The sequence below is a fragment of the Procambarus clarkii genome, chromosome 56 (assembly GCF_040958095.1).
Source record: "Procambarus clarkii isolate CNS0578487 chromosome 56, FALCON_Pclarkii_2.0, whole genome shotgun sequence".
NCBI classification, from domain to species: Eukaryota; Metazoa; Arthropoda; class Malacostraca; order Decapoda; family Cambaridae; genus Procambarus; species Procambarus clarkii.
The window spans coordinates 23,815,463-23,827,265 of NC_091205.1; the positions used below are offsets into that span (position 1 = coordinate 23,815,463).

At 49.5% G+C, this 11,803-nt stretch overlaps 1 protein-coding gene across 16 annotated transcripts in view; it reads left to right on the forward strand.

Annotated features, from left to right (window-relative positions):
- The window catches only part of tty (tweety), a 158,644-nt gene that overhangs the window by 74,977 nt on the left and 71,864 nt on the right, over window positions 1–11,803 (forward strand). For 4 of the 16 annotated variants that reach the window (XM_069305884.1, XM_069305883.1, XM_069305885.1 and 1 more), the window contains one exon: window positions 6,935–7,026. The exons of the other annotated variants lie outside the window; for them this stretch is intronic. The gene's annotated coding sequence lies outside the window, so the exon portion shown is untranslated. The remainder of the gene's footprint in view (window positions 1–6,934; window positions 7,027–11,803) is intronic. 16 annotated transcript variants of the gene reach the window in all.

An 11,803-nucleotide genomic window follows, 5' to 3' on the forward strand; every position in this document is an offset into this window, starting at 1 on the left:
CAGCAACAGTGCCAGGTATCGACACGTTACCAGTAACCATCACTGTTCTGTTTGCATATCAAATCCTTTTGCTGTATAAAGTTCCTTGCCTTTGCTTTCGTAAGGAGCGGTATCCGCAGGATGGCCCTTGACCGAGGCCCTGTTGGCCAGGCAATTAATTGACATATCTTGCCAGGATGTAACCCAACCCGTCCTCGCGAATACTCCATTTTTTGACGCCACAATCCCCCTCCTACCCCTCCTACGGACAAAGTATGATGTACTATACGCCATAGCGGCTCACAATCATTCAAGTTTTCTATGTGTCGGGCCCCCGGTAGGTTAAGTGGGTTGTTTGGGTGTGTATGTTTTTCCGGTTAGGTAAAACCGTTGCATTTTTTTACGGAAAGGCAAAATGAGAGAACGGGCTGATTTGTGATGGTGTAGCTGCCTGAGAGGGTTTTGGTCGGGTGTGTGGTGCAGTGTGAGGTGGGTAGATATTGATGGTGGGTAGTGAGGGTGTGGTCTGGTAGCTGCTTGGAAAGGTGGTGTGTGTGTGTGCTTCATCCACGCCCATGTGCGTGACTTCTGCCTCACGACACGAGGCCACCGTCTGAGGTCCTTCACTCGCCTGGAATATTTACATAGAGGGGGTCCCATTGAGTACCTTTGTTTCCTGGAACTGTTCGACCGACGGAGACCATCTGAGGACCTTCACTTACCTGGAATATTTAGACAGAAGGGGTCCCATTGAGTACCTTTGTTTCCTGGAACTGTTCGACCGACGGAGACCATCTGAGGACCTTCACTTACCTGGAATATTTAGACAGAAGGGGTCCCATTGAGTAACTTTGTTTCCTGGAACTTTTCGACCGACGGAGACCATCTGAGGACCTTCACTTACCTGGAATATTTAGACAGAAGGGGTCCCATTGAGTAACTTTGTTTCCTGGAACTCTTCGACCGACGGAGACCATCTGAGGACCTTCACTTACATGGAATATTTAGACAGAAGGGGTCCCATTGAGTACCTTTGTTTCTTGGAACTCTTCGACCGACGGAGACCATCTGAGGACCTTCACTTACATGGAATATTTAGACAGAAGGGGTTCCATTGAGTACCTTTGTTTCCTGGAACTGTTCGACCGGCGGAGACCATCTGAGGACCTTCACTTACCTGGAATATTTAGACAGAAGGGGTCCCATTGAGTAACTTTGTTTCCTGGAACTCTTCGACCGACGGAGACCATCTGAGGACCTTCACTTACATGGAATATTTAGACAGAAGGGGTCCCATTGAGTACCTTTGTTTCCTGGAACTCTTCGACCGACGGAGACCATCTGAGGACCTTCACTTACATGGAATATTTAGACAGAAGGGGTCCCATTGAGTACCTTTGTTTCCTGGAACTCTTCGACCGACGGGGACACTGAGGATCATCAACTTCCTGAAACTTGGGAAGGAAGTGACCCTCGAGGACTCGCATTTGAACCAAGGGGCCTAGCCAACCTCCCACTGCTCAAAAAGAGTACTTGATATATACTTCCTAAGGATACCTGATCAACCGGGCTGTGATTCATACGTTAGACTGCGAATAGTTCCGTCTAGTAGCCTAAACCACCAACTAGAAAGCCTAGTCAAAGATCGGGCCGCGACGACATTGCTCCCGGAAACCAGTACAAGGTAATTCAACGTATAGTAGATCAGTCTTTTTTCCAGTTTTCTTGAAACGGAACGATGCAACTGGTTCGCCACTGGAAAAAAAATATATTAATTATTAAGAAACAGACTTTATTAGTGCAAGAATGTGCGCAGTATACAGAATTTACAAATATTATCACCCAAGATAGCATCGTAGGCTCCGTACATTTTGCTTTCAAATTGCTGTATTCGTTGTCGTAGTTGGCAAAAGCCCTTCCAGTACTGGAGGGTCTGAAACTGCTGGTAGTTAGAAGGATGATAATCTGATCCTTGCTCACTTGGAGGTAATGGCTAAAGTGAGTCTCTAGACTCAATGAATCGTCTTGGGACTAACGGTCCTGAAGCATGTCTGGAGGAGTTACTTGGAGCATGCCTGGAGCATAATTTTGCTATTCTATTTCCAAACAGTCAAAAGATGTGTGGCCCCCTGCCACACATTGAACATAGTATGTTCTCCGGAGACCTAAAACGTGATTGACCCGGAGGTCAATCCCAAGTGGTCAACGTGGCAAGTTGAATGTTGATTTTGGGGAGGAGCACACTGGCTCACAATGGTCTGATACAGAAGGAAGAGCTGTGATGTGGTGTGTGTCGATATTTGAACCTACCTGTGTGTAGGTAGTGTGTGGGTGGGGGTTTGTGTGTGTGTGTGTGTATGAATGCGAGGGGTGACGAGGGTAGCAGACATGCTCACTGACAGGAACATGGCCCCAGCCAGCACGCAAGAATCTGCCTCTTCCCCTCCTCCTCCTACTCTTCCCAGACCCCTACCCCACTCCCTAATTTGTCCCCTCTCCCCCTTCTCATGCGCCTAAAGCCCGCCGCACCATTATGTCTCCTACCATCACTCGTGTGTAAACATACACATAACTATGCCCAATCAAATCAACTCAAAAGCGTCATTCGTGAATGGTTGTACATTTACAATTGGGGAAAGTTTAAATAACAAACACAGTCCATTAATTACACGGGTCACGATAACATTATAGCACCGAGACATTGTCATTATCAGAAACTTTATTCGTGACAACTAATTTGCATCATTTATATCACACAATTAGGATAAGACAATTAGAGTTAGAACAAATAAATATATATATATACCAGTCATACCATGAAGTTAAATAAACTTACACACCCATACCCTAGGCTTTCTACCGGGATAGATTCTTAGGCTATCCCGTATCATAACCACTCCAAACACACTGCTCCTATAACGTAGAGGTATTTAGTTAATGTGTGTTTTATGTGTGTGTGTTTTAGATAGCTGATGGCGATGCTCGTTTGTCTCTTGCCATATACGAACGTAGTTTATTTTTTTTAAACGTAGGAAGCTACCTGTATTCGTTTTCAGTAGATAATACTCTTCCCTACGAAGAGAACTCTTCTTTCTTTAATGCACTTTGGTATAAGTGCATTAAAGTAAGGAGTTGAATACTGTCACGTAACTTCAAGCGCATTCAATTTCTAATTGTTCCTTTGTCTTTTTATAAATTCACTCTATACAAAGCCTGAGGATCTTAGTGAATGAAGCCTAAAAGCAAAACAGACTTGTTTAATTCCGTTCGTTTATCCAAGACCTGCGGCATGAAGGCTCAAGTGATACACACACACACACTGTTTAGCTTCCAAGATATATTTATTTTGGTTAGTGGGAGAGTGGAGAGGCGGTGGAGTATTGACGCTGAGCCTCAGGTAACGTTTGGGAGAGAACAGACTCGGCGCTAAGTTGATTGTTGCCACACCGTCCAGTGGCGGGCAGATGTTTGTGGCGGGTGTTGCTCCGAGGGGTTCTGTCAGGTGGTGTCTGGGGGGAGTACTGACCGGGGGTGTTGTCCAGACACTGACCTGTGGTGGTGGTGGTGTCTGGGGGGAGTACTGACCGGGGGTGTTGTCCAGACACTGACCTGTGGTGGTGGTGGTGGTGTCTGGGGGGAGTACTGACCGGGGGTGTTGTCCAGACACTGACCTGTGGTGGTGGTGGTGGTGGTGGTGTCTGGGGGGAGTACTGACCGGGGGTGTTGTCCAGACACTGACCTGTGGTGGTGTCTGGGGGGAGTACTGACCAGGGGTGTTGTCCAGACACTGACCTGTGGTGGTGGTGGTGGTGGTGGTGTCTGGGGGGAGTACTGACCGGGGGTGTTGTCCAGACACTGACCTGTGGTGGTGGTGGTGGTGGTGTCTGGGGGGAGTACTGACCAGGGGTGTTGTCCAGACACTGACCTGTGGTGGTGGTGGTGGTGGTGGTGTCTGGGGGGAGTAGTGACCGGGGGTGTTGTCCAGACACTGACCTGTGGTGGTGGTGGTGGTGGTGTCTGGGGGGAGTACTGACCGGGGGTGTTGTCCAGACACTGACCTGTGGTGGTGGTGGTGGTGGTGTCTGGAGGGAGTAGTGACCGGGGATGTTGTCCAGACACTGACCTGTGGTGGTGTCTGGGGGGAGTACTGACCGGGGGTGTTGTCCAGACACTGACTTGTGGTGGTGGTGGTGGTGGTGTCTGGGGGGAGTAGTGACCGGGGGTGTTGTCCAGACACTGACCTGTGGTGGTGGTGGTGGTGGTGTCTGGGGGGAGTAGTGACCGGGGGTGTTGTCCAGACACTGACCTGTGGTGGTGGTGGTGTCTGGGGGGAGTACTGACCGGGGGTGTTGTCCAGACACTGACCTGTGGTGGTGGTGGTGGTGTCTGGGGGGAGTACTGACCGGGGGTGTTGTCCAGACACTGACCTGTACTCACCCAATTGTACTTGCGGGGCTGAGCTTCGATTCTTTGGTCCCGCCTCTCAACTGTCAATCAACTGGTGTACAGGTTCCTGAGAGCCTACTGGACTCTATCATATCTACACTTGAAGCCGTACAAGTGTGTGTGTGTGTGTGTGTGTGTGTGTGTGTGTGTGTGTGTGTGTGTGTGTGTGTGTGTGTGTGTGTGTGTGTGTGTGTGTGTAGTGTGTGTGTGTGTGTAAAACAGAGAGACAGATACAGACAGAGCTGTACAGGTGTTTTTTATTTTATTTATTTATTTATTTTTTTTTTTGAGATATATACAAGAGTTGTTACATTCTTGTACAGCCACTAGTACGCGTAGCGTTTCGGGCAAGTCCTTAATCCTATGGTCCCTGGAATACGATCCCCTGCCGCGAAGAATCGTTTTTTCATCCAAGTACACATTTTACTGTTGCGTTAAACAGAGGCTACAGTTAAGGAATTGCGCCCAGTAAATCCTCCCCGGCCAGGATACGAACCCATGACATAGCGCTCGCGGAACGCCAGGCCAGTGTCTTACCACTACACCACGAAGACTGTTGGTAGGCTATTCTAGCCTATACATTTCTATACATTTTCCTATACATTTCATATACACTATTCTCTATTCTAGAGAATACACGCTATTCTCCCAAAAATGTTTATAACAGCAACATCATGCAAGTGAGGAACTTGTAACCTCACGACCAGACTCACGAGGACATGAACGAGTACAATGCACGCAATCATCTCTTGTTTAAATAATATTATACAGCTAAATTAGTCCCCCCATAAGTGACGCATCTTTAGCCTGTTGCGCACTGAATTATTTTTATACCAAATTGGGGAGACCCAGATGATTAACGAGGGGGGGGGGTGAGGGGAAAGGAGAGTGGGGGTGAAGAAAGCGGCTCCTCCCCCCTTGTTTCAGCTACTCAGAATCAAGAGTTCCAAGTAGCACGGGCTATGGTCAGCCCGTGGTGAACTTACCTGGCACAGGAGCGAGATGTAACTTTTTTTTTTTTAGCGGTTGGTTAACGATAGTGTGTAAAAGTCAAATGAAGCTTGAACCACCAAATTGGTTGTCGGGTTGTTGCGCAGCCATCGAGTCGTCTGGAGAGGAATGGTTGAACATACGGTCAAAGTCCCTATACTCCTCCCAGTCACGGCAATACATTCCTCTCTTAACAACACCCAACCACCACACGCGGGACCAAAGAGCCAGAGCTCAACCCCCGCAAACACAACTAGGTGAGTACACGCTCACGGCCAACCATACTGTCATTAATGCTGCAATACTTATATTCCTACTAGCTACTAACTTCATCCTGTAATTAAAGGTCTGGCAGCGTGCTTCATCCTGTCCAATTCCTGTCCAGAACAATTGACGGTCAACTACAGTGTCGCCCACGACTACCTGCACCTCTCTTAAATTTCCAGGGTCTAGATTCACGAAGCAGTTACGCAAGTACTTACGAACGTGTACACCTTTCGTCAATCTTTGACGGCTTTGTTTACATTTATTAAACAGTTTACAAGCATGAAAACTTGCCAATCAACAGTTGTTATTGTTATAAACAGTCTCCTGGTGCTTCGGAGCTCATTAACTGTTTAATAATTGTAAACAAAGCCGCCAAAGATTGAGAAAAGATGTACAGGTTCGTAGGTACTTGCGTAACTGCTTCGTGAATCTGGCCCCCCAGGCTTACATGGTACACTAGTAATTACACTTATTGAATTATTTACACACAAATAAATAATTTGTGTGTAAATAAATGTTTACATCTTTGATTTAAATTACTTCAGGATTATTCGGCCTCTGTGAACTCTTATGTGCCGTTTTGCTCAGTACTGTGATAGACGCCGTATCAGCAACAGCCTAACCTAAGTGTTTAATGTTGAGTAATGAGATGGGGTTTTGGCAGATGTACTGGTGTAGTTGTGCTTGAGGGGGGGGGGGGTTGAGCTTCGGCTCTTTGGTCCCGCCTTTCGTAAGGTGTCGGTGCTGATGAGTGAGGTGTTGGTGGGGGGGGGGCTGTCATCTTGTGTTGTGTGTGTGTGTGTGTGTGTGTTGTCTCACCTCTTCTCTGGTTTGCGTGTGTTATGTTACGTCTTCTTCCTGATTTCGTATATTTCCTCTTTCGTCTCTGCTTCTCTCCTTCCCTCCCTCCTCTTTGTCTCATCTCTTCAACTTCTTTCCTTGTTGTCTCTGTGTTTTCCATTTTCAAGCTATTTGGTGTCTTCTCTGCCTCTTCTCCTACGCAGTGTCCTAAGTGAGATTATTCTACTCTGCGTTCATCTTCCTGAGGTATACCCCTCCTCTCTGTTATTTTACTCCTCGCCTTCCTTCCTCATCTTTATTGTTCTCTCCCCTCTTTCCACCCTTCATACTCGCCAGAATTTTCTCTAGTCCCCGTTTCCTCTCCTCCCATAAACTATTATATAATAGTGCTTGTACACGTACAACTACAGTAAAGGACAACTTTTAAAATAATTCTCTCCCCCCCCCTCAGGTTGGTACCCAGGAACCCAGACGTGGCCCCTGGTGCCCCTAGTGTGGGCACCTGTAGTCTGCCCAGCTCCACGTGCCCGCCGCACCAGCCAGGTAACTGCTGCTACAGACAGGTACTCGTCGGGGGTTGTGTGGGGGGAGGAGCTCCCAAACTCAAGTGCTGGAACCCATTGTACGAAGGTCTTCTGTACGCGCTGATGTAAACATGCGCGGTGAAAATAACCAGAGGTGTTGTGATAGCCTAATAAGGGAGGGCCTTGCCCTAGGCGGCTCTCTCTCACACATATGTTCAGTGTGGATAATCTTCCTGACGCATTGTTGTGCATTCAGTGATCCCTTCCCTCACCGCCTCTCTTATCTTCCACGGCATGATAAGTCAATGTCTGTTCTTCCCAAGTCCTTGCTCATACATTCTTGGCTGGTCGGTAGCGCGCCAATCTTGAGTCCTGGAGGGTTGGCGTTCGGTTCCCCCCCTGCCGATGGTCTAGGTGGTTATAGGTACCGTTCCTTCACTCAGCCGTAATAACCATTCTAAGTGTGATGTAGTCATACTGATATACTGTAGTCCTCCCCTCACCATTACCTTAACCTCTTCACAAGTCCCCTCACACACACACACACTCACACGCACACGCACGCAGCAGCTGGGGCGAGGACGTCCTCCACACCGACCCATTTAACCCGCCAACGCTCCAGTTTGTCATGTGAAAAATAGACTTCTCGTCAAGAACAGACCGGCTCAAGTATGCAAATTTAGTCAACAATTAAGTAAATACAATATACCGGTGAGGAATATACCGGCTTTTAGGGATTAAGAGAAAACTAAAAGTTAGCAAATTGGACTTTGGTCGCCATTTGCAATGTGTGTGTGGGAGGACTCCCCAGGGTCCCCCAGGACACCATAGGGGGTAGCCCCATGATAGGGGGACACCATAGGGGGTAGCCCCATGATAGGGGGGGACACCATAGGGGGTAGCCCCATGATAGGGGGGACACCATAGGGGGTAGCCCCATGATAGGGGGGACACCATAGGGGGTAGCCCCATGATAGGGGGACACCATAGGGGGTAGCCCCATGATAGGGGGACACCATAGGGGGTAGCCCCATGATAGGGGGACACCATAGGGGGTAGCCCCATGATAGGGGGACACCATAGGGGGTAGCCCCATGATAGGGGGACACCATAGGGGTGACACCATAGGGGGTAGCCCCATGATAGGGGGGACACCATAGGGGGTAGCCCCATGATAGGGGTGACACCATAGGGGGTAGCCCCATGATAGGGGGGGGGACACAAGCCCCCTTGTAACACTCGGTATATACAATATTCCTCGAGGATCCCAACCAGTAAACTTGAGCTGTACTCCGGAACAAAAACTTAGCCTTAAAGTTATGAAGAATAACAGGGCTAAATATGCCAAAGCTGGTTGATAAGAAAATGGGGAGATATGTTCACTACGTACAAAATTCTGTGGGGAATTGATGAAATGGACGAGGAAGAAGATACAGTACAAATAAAGAAAACAAGGTTTAAACAAAAACTATTCTACAACGATTTCCTTTACTTTTGGGTTGGCGTGTGGGGGGAGGGAGGGGGAGTTTGTGGGGGGTAGAGAGAATCTTGTGGGGGGAAAAGTTGTGGGGATGAAGGGTAAAGGGTAAACGGAGAGGGGAAATAACTATAGGCCTGAGAGGCGGGGAAGTAAGTGGCGTTAGTTCATGCTGGGTGTTATTAATGGGTAGAAGCATGGTGGGGGCGGCGTGTGTGTGTGTTGTGAGCAAGCGTGGGAATGATATGCGAGAAGCGCATGATGAACCATGACATGACGGATGCTGCAGGGTACGGGGCCGAGGGTGGCGACCAGAGATGACGGATGCTGCAGGGTACGGGGCCGAGGGTGGCGACCAGAGATGACGGATGCTGCAGGGTACGGGCCGAGGGTGGCGACCGGAGATGACGGATGCTGCAGGGTACGGGGCCGAGGGTGGCGATCAGAGATGACGGATGCTGCAGGGTACGGGGCCGAGGGTGTCGACCAGAGATGACGGATGCTGCAGGGTACGGGGCCGAGGGTGTCGACCAGAGATGACGGATGCTGCAGGGTACGGGCCGAGGGTGGCGACCAGAGATGACGGATGCTGCAGGGTACGGGGCCGAGGGTGGCGACCAGAGATGACGGATGCTGCAGGGTACGGGGCCGAGGGTGGCGACCAGAGATGACGGATGCTGCAGGGTACGGGCCGAGGGTGGCGACCAGAGATGACGGATGCTGCAGGGTACGGGGCCGAGGGTGGCGACCAGAGATGACGGATGCTGCAGGGTACGGGGCCGAGGGTGGCGACCAGAGATGACGGATGCTGCAGGGTACGGGCCGAGGGTGGCGACCAGAGATGACGGATGCTGCAGGGTACGGGGCCGAGGGTGGCGACCAGAGATGACGGATGCTGCAGGGTACGGGGCCGAGGGTGGCGACCAGAGATGACGGATGCTGCAGGGTACGGGGCCGAGGGTGGCGACCAGAGATGACCTCCTTCCGAGTGCTATATATTCGTAATGGCTTGGCGCTTTCCACCTTGATAACTCCCTCCACTCCCTCTTATCTTTTTCATGGTATGTCCTATTCTTTTTCCATTATTTTTTCAGTAGCAGTCTTTCCTGTAGACATTATTGAAAGTGACCGAGAGGGTGAGATCTAAGAGTCTAGGACGAATTTTCTTCCATTTTCCTTACATGTTTCTTCACCTGAGAAGAAAGTTGAAACATTAACTCACCAAAAGTTAATTTTTACAGTTTTATTTGGCCTGACGCTAAGAGTTTAGTTTGGTTAATTCTTGTTAACATTGTCTCGGGGGATTCGAATGGACTCAGAAAGTGATGCATGTAAACTGTTGATTATCATTGTAATTAATAAGAAATACCTGCCAGACCCGGATTGTAAACCGCGTGTGGAGGGGGGGGGGGGATTTCTCTGGCGTCAGACCGAGGGGGTGAGTGTACTTCTTGGTGCACCAGGTCGTAAACCTGACGGGAAACCATCGACTCATTCATGAGGAAGAGTGGCCAGGGGAGGGGGAGGGTCCATTCATAAAGTATAGACGCCCCCCCTACCCCCAAGCCTCTCATACGCCGACCTCTGACCTCAGGTTTGTTGACTCAGGCTCGTGTGGCTGGCAGGGCGAGGGGGGGGGGGGCTGGCTGAGTGTGTTTGCTAAGATTTGTGATGTAATATCTGCAAGTTTGTGTTTACCAAGGCATGACATATGAAGCTGGGGCATCCCCTTTCCTCATGCAGGCGATGAGTCACAATAATGTGGCTAAAGTATGTTGACCAGACCACACTAGAAGGGACGACGACGTTTCGGTCCGTCCTGGACCATTCTCAAGTCGATTGTCGACTTGAGAATCGACTTGAGAATGGTCCAGAACGGACCGAAACGTCGTCGTCCCTTCACCTTCTAGTGTGTGGTCTGGTCATCCCCTTTCCTCCCTCTTCCTCCTGCCTTCCCCCCCTTAGAAAGGAGTCTTATACTTCACACTGTTCAGTATCTTAATGACTGTTATTACTAATTATCCAGTTTCCGGAAGGAGTACAACAAACGAGATGTGGCAATGATGTTCTGATACACAGTTCAACGCCCTTGTGAACACGAGGCAGTCCATTCAACGTCTTGGAATGTACTAAACTTGGCTTCAAGCTCTCCACAACTAAGACAAAAGCGTACTCCTATGACTAGAGGGAAAATAAAGACCTACAAATCAATGGGGAAGTTCCTGAATGAGTTGACTGCTATATTGGGGATTTCTGAGTGGGTTTAGGTTCTAGCAAGGGCAAGAAAGATGAGCTTGATCAACTCATAGGATCACGCTCCAAGCAACAGCCTGGTGGACCAAACTCTCACAAGTCGAGCCTGGCCTCGGGCCGGGCTTGGGGAGTAGAAGAACTCCCAGAACCCCATGCTCCAGTACCCTGTGGAGGACCCTATAGGCCCCTGTGCTCCAGTACCCTGTGGAGGATGCTATAGACCCCTGTGTTCCAGTACCCTGTGGAGGACCCTATAGACCCCTGTGCCCCAGTACCCTGTGAAGCACCCTATAGACCCCTGTGCTCCAGTACCCTGTGGAGGACCCTATAGACCCCTGTGCTCCAGTACCCTGTGGAGGACCCTATAGGCCCCTGTGCTCCAGTACCCTGTGGAGGACCCTATAGACCCCTGTGCTCCAGTACCCTGTGGAGGACCCTATAGACCCCTGTGCTCCAGTACCCTGTGGAGGACCCTATAGACCTCTGTGCTCCAGTACCCTGTGGAGGACCCTATAGGTCCCTGTGATCCAGTACCCTGTGGAGGACCCTATAGGTCCCTGTGCTCCAGTACCCTGTGGAGGACCCTATAGGTCCCTGTGCTCCAGTACCCTGTGGAGGACCCCAGTCCACCTTCCCTGGGGGTCCGGTTGAGAGTAAACACAACCAGGGTCTGTGTTTACATTGAGCCAACACCACCTTCCTTGTGCAGGTTTTCCCCTCGTTAATATATCCTTTATCTAGCGTTCTCTGGGGCAAGTTATCGCAGTGTTTGGCAAGAAAAGGTCTTTCTAATGTAAGATATCTCAAATGTAAGTTGATATTTAGTGTGTGTTATCTAATGTGTGTGTTTTTTTTAATATTTTCTCGTCTCTTTTGCCCTGTTCTTAGTGCCAGCTGGATTATTCAGTCGGCTAAGAATAGAAATAGAAATGTGAAGTGGAAATAAGTGGATATAAGTGTACAAGTGGGAGGCCAGAGAAGGGGGTGGTCTGGCTTGAGCTACATAAGGGCACTGGTCACTTGCTCTAAGTGGTAATCTCCGGGATGTGGTTGCTTTAATGACTAG